Raw genomic sequence first — 6,017 nt, forward strand, 5'->3', positions numbered from 1 at the left:
TCCCTATGCCCTATCACCATAAGGGGTAAACTCCCTATGCCATATCACAGTAGTGGGTAAACTCCCTATGCCCTATCACAGTAGAGGGTAAACTCCCTATGCCCTGTCACAGTAGAGGGTACACTCCCTATGCCCTCTCACAGTAGAGGGTAAACTCCCTATGCCCTGTCAGAGTAGAGGGTAAACTCCCTATGCCCTCTCACAGTAGAGGGTAAAATCCCCATGGCCTCTCACAGTAGAGGCTAATCTCCCCGTGCCATTTCACAGTAGACTGTAAACTCCATATTCCCTGTCACAGTAGAGGGTTAACTCCCTATACCCTATCACGTTGAGGGTAAACTCCCTATGCCCTATCACAGTAGAGGGTAAACTCTCTATGCCCTATCACAGTAGAGGGTAAACTCCCTATGCCCTATCACAGTAGAGGGTAAACACCCCATGCCCTATCACAGTAGAGGGTAAACTCTCTATGCCCTATCACAGTAGAGGGTAAACTCCCTATGCCCTATCACAGTAGAGGGTAAACTCCCTATGCCCTATCACAGTAGAGGGTAAACGACCTATGCCCAATCACCGTAGAGAGTAAACTCCCTATGCCCTATCACAGTAGATGATAAACTCCCTATGCCCTATCACCATAAGGGGTAAACTCCCTATGCCATATCACAGTAGAGGGTAAACTCCCTATGCCCTATCACAGTAGAGGGTAATCCCCCTATGCCCTGTCACAGTAGAGGGTAAACACCCTATGCCCTCTCACAGTAGAGGGTAAACTCCCTATGCCCTGTCACAGTAGAGAGTAAACTCCCTATGCCCTCTCACAGTAGAGGGTAATCCCCCTATGCCCTCTCACAGTAGAGGGTAATCCCCCTATGCCCTGTCACAGTAGAGGGTAAACTCCCTATGCCCTATCACAGTAGAGGGTAAACTCCCTATGCCCTATCACAGTAGAGAGTCAACTCCCTATGCCCTATCACAGTAGATGATAAACTCCCTATGCCCTATCACTATAAGGGGTAAACTCCCTATGCCATATCACAGTAGAGGGTAAACTCCCTATGCCCTATCACAGTAGAGGGTAAACTCCCTATGCCCTGTCACAGTAGAAGGTAAACACCCTATGCCCTCTCACAGTAGAGGGTAAACTCCCTATGCCCTGTCACAGTAGAGGGTAAACTCCATATGCCCTGTCACAGTAGAGGGTAAACTCCCTATGCCCTGTCACAGTAGAGGGTAAACTCCCTATGCCTTGTCACAGTAGAGGGTAAACTTCCTATGCCCTGTCACAGTAGAGGGTAAACTCCCTATGCCCTGTCACAGTAGAGGGTAAACACCCTATGCTCTGTCACAGTAGAGGGTAAACACCCTATGCCCTGTCACAGTAGAGGGTAAACACCCTATGCCCTGTCACAGTAGAGGGTAAACACTCTATGCCCTCTCACAGTAGAGGGTAAACTCCCTATGCACTCTCACAGTAGAGGGTAAACTCCCTATGCACTCTCACAGTAGAGGGTAAACTCCCTATGCCCTCTCACAGTAGAGGGTAAACTCCGTATGCCCTCTCACAGTAGAGGGTAAACTCCCTATGCCCTCTCACAGTAGAGGGTAAACTCCCTATTAGTGTTTGAAAATCGGACTCCATTTGCTATCGATAATCGAATCGAATCGGACCAAGCATTTCGATTTTATTTGTGATGCTATAGTCATGCTTTTTGCAACAGTAACTAAACTTCCATTACCCTTTTCTGTTAAATAACTTAACTAAAACACATAACAACACAACATAATACTTTATAAGTGCACATCAAGCAAGTTGCATTAGCATTTTCTACTTGTAAAAGCATATTAAATATTATATATATGTGGACCAGCTTAACATTCAATCACCTGTTATATTAAACATTTCATTAGAATATCTTAATTTAATAAATCTTTCACAATAAGGAAATTAGTTTATTACAAACGGTCCCAAAAAAGGTTTCAAATACAGAATGCATCGAGCCGGTATCCCCGGTATTTGCAGGCAAGACCGGACCAACTACATCATAGAGACAGATTATTGAGGTTTTATGAAATATATAAACAATTTAAAACGATTTGTAATTTTGGGAGAGTTTGTATAATTTTAAGCAAAAGTGTTTACATTCACCGCATCTGTGTAAGAGTGATCATCCTTGTTAAAATGAACTTAAGGGGAATTTACCCGAAGGAAAAAAATGACATTTACTCGACTTTTACCACAAAACAAAAAAAATACGTAGATACCGGAAGTAACATTAGCGACATCGATTTTGGACAACCACTGTCGATTGTCGCCGACATAGCAATGTCAGCGACGATTAATCGATTGTACTCTATTATCGTTTCATCACTTCTCCCTATGCCCTCTCACAGTAGAGGGTAAACTCCCTATGCCCTCTCACAGTAGAGGGTAAACTCACTATGCCCTGTCACAGTAGAGGGTAAACTCCCTATGCCCTATCACAGTAGAGGGTAACTTCCAATGCTTTATAGCCACCAACCGTTACATGACTATGCATTACAGCCAATCAAGTCATAAGCTTTTGAAAATTAAGTTACAACATAAAATATCAGAGCACAAACTACCAAGCTTGTAAAACATAACAAAATATATTTTTACTTTCAATATTTTTATTACCAACAAGCAATTTCAATACATTATAACATGACTTAAAACTTAGTTATGTACAAAACCATTCAATTAACAAAACAATGCAACAAGTAGCACTAGTTTTAAACACTACAACATAATAATATCCTTTTTATTATCAAATACTTTTAGACACATCAGTACTCAAACCAAATAAGACAACAGAATTTTGTATCTACAATTACAAAAGTAGACATCCATTTTCTGTTATTCATTTATGAGAAATATCATTATTTTCACTGCAGTGAACTGTAAATTGTAAACTTACGAAACCATGTCACAATGTTATATTTCTTAGTCGATTTTCCAATTAACATCAATAAAATTGACAAACAGAACTTCCAAAGTGATAAAAAATATTTATCTGGTGATCACAGAAAATTATATTTAGTTGTGCTGCTCTATTCATTTTGGTCGGCAGCAATAGGCACATTTTTTACAGAATTAAAAATTAGCACAAACTTAGTAGAAAAGAGAAGTTATTATAACTGCTAGATAATTTGGCCCTACGTAACTAGTAGCATTTTAATTTCAAAGTGTATAATCAAAAAGTTTTACATCATATTAATATGAAGGTAATAAATTGTTCTAAATACTGACACCAAATGCATAATAATATTTTAGAAGCAAGAACAACATGTTGTTGGATTAAAGGGACTTATATTTTATAAAATAACAATTTTGTGTGAAATGTAAGTAAATTGGGTGTTACAATGATAAAATATCATCAAAAGATAGCTCAATTGTTAACAATTATTTAAATGTGAAAGAAAATGTTCTTTTTTCAGTATAGCGTTACGGTTAAAATCGCTAATGAAAATTTCATTTCTTCAAGCTAAAATTATCCAACTGCCAATTATTGTTTATTGTTTGTTCATATAAGTAAGCAAAAAAAAAAAATCAATTTGAATAAAAAGTATTGCAAACATAACTCTGTGAGCAAGTCCCATTAACAGAACATACATCAAAGTCAATAAAACACAGTATAGTATTTGGAAACAGAGTAAATATATTGGCAATACTTTTATAAATGCTCATATATGATGTTGGACAGAAAAAGAAATAGTTCAGTATGAAATTACATTAAATATGTATACGACTGTTGTCGATTTAAAAAAAATACTTTTATGTAAACCTGTACAATGACTGTTGAAAAGGTATGAAAGAAAAATTTTAAGCCCTTAAAATATATTGATCTTTTAACAAAAATGCAATTATGATACATATATATATATTTTTTATTTTATTTTTGTACAAAAATATTACAAATTTAACAAACTTTATATGTATTTTATACATAAATTAACAGAAACTCAATAAATAACAACAATACTTCACCATATAACAGCTAACATTAAGTACTAAAAGAAGGATGCAATGGAAAGTTTAGCAGAATTGCGTGTACATGTATGTTTGTAAGTATTTATTACTTAGCAAATTTAACCATAGATAATATGCTAGGATAGAAAATATGTAGGGGAAAATGGTTTTGAAATCAGGAAAAAATCTAAATTGACTTTCAAATACAGTTGAACTCTGTAGGCTCAAAATCGCTTGCCTCGAATTTCTCATAAGCTCGAACTGGATGTAATAGACCGATTTCGTTAAACGGAAGGTAAGCATTCCCGCTCGGCTCGAATTTCCCGAGGCTCGAGGTATTTTCGCTGGTCCGTGAGAGTTTGAGTCAACAGGGTTCGACTGTATATGAATTTTAAGATATTTTTGAAATCAGCCTCGAGATGGACTTGGAAAATTTTGTCAAAACAGCAATTTGGTCTGAAGTATACAGGCAATAAATGTAATCATATTGTGTGGAGAGGAACTACATACTATCTGAAGTAAAATAAAGTAACATAAATAAAATATTGTTTAAAATATAATAAAAAATACAATGAACAATGTAGCAGAATATTAGTATGATTCCAAATATAACAGCCTTGGTCAGAAAGATCGGAGAGATATTGTAAGAAGAGTTCTGCAGAGCAAACTCCAACGCTTATCAGTCAAGTTTTTTCAGACGATAAATGGGCATAGCTGGACAAGTAGTCAGAGTTATCAGCCTCACTCTTCCTCTGGAAACATGTGTACCAAGTGTCATTGAAGATTTAAAAAAAAATCAGTCTTGGCAAAGATTAAAGCTTTTGCACTTAAGCAGTCCTGATGTGCCTGCCCAGAGAACACTAATGTTAGGACAAAATAATTTGCAATCGGCAATTTAAATAGTTATTCGACCTTTTATAGTCATCATTTAAATTTCTTCCATAAATGCTACAACTGGAAAAATTACTTGATTGGGCCAGGCTTACACCCTGCCAAATTGATTCTTTTTTAACTATCATCAGCAGGTAGGTTTTAGGCCTTTTGAATCGTAAAAATCAGCAAAAACTTATATTAAACTTTAAATTGAGCCAAATTAAACATTTTTCAGAGCTGCTTTTGATAAAAAAAAAATCAGGAAAAAAGAAAATGTTAGAAAAGTTGAAATTTGAAGGGGGGCTTTCCTGCAGGGTAAGCAGGCCATCTAAATAGGAACCACATAGAACTAATTTGGTATGGCCTCACAGCGCAGTAATATATTACTAGCCTTATAACATACATGTGGTCATGACCTTTGAGCTGCAAATCTGATACTGCTTAACTACCGTACTAGAGAACGTCTCATGATGATGAAGTCTCATGATGATGAAAGCTCGTTGTCAATTTTTCCTTTAAAAAACTAAATAAATAGCATATGTTTGGAAAAGAAAAAAGTCTCAAGTATAACTTCATGAATAACAACGAACCTGATGCTGTCAAAATCACCTGTGCTATTTCTAGTCAACAGTGGCAATGCCTTCAACGATGTGAAACTACACTCTAGATTTTAACCCAGTCGACAACATGTGAATGCACAGTCACATTATTCTTCTTCAATAACATATTTAATGACACGTGCCTTAGATAATTCTTTCCATCTCTTTTCGTTCCAAGGAAGTATAATATGGCAAAAATAACATTCAAGCTTCCAAGAATAATGTCTGATACACTAGTTATGATTATTTTCTGAAATGGTATTGGCTAATCAAATGAACAAAGGCGTATTAAAGAGGCATACTAGCAATTCTGAGTATTATAGCTAGTTTGTAAAACAAGGTTTCATAATAATCAGGCCAGATGAATTTTCCCAGAAATACATTTGTTGTTTATGGTTAACTTGTGAAAAAAAAAATACTTGTCAAACAAAAGCATAAACAAATTTTTATCACAACTTAAGTAAACAGACCAATGGTAATATTGTTGACAATCTATCAGGATTGTTTTGTTAAACAGCCAATAGTTTATAAACAGGTGATGGAAAAAATCTGCC

Source organism: Mya arenaria, chromosome 17 (assembly GCF_026914265.1).
Source record: "Mya arenaria isolate MELC-2E11 chromosome 17, ASM2691426v1".
Taxonomy (NCBI): Eukaryota; Metazoa; Mollusca; class Bivalvia; order Myida; family Myidae; genus Mya; species Mya arenaria.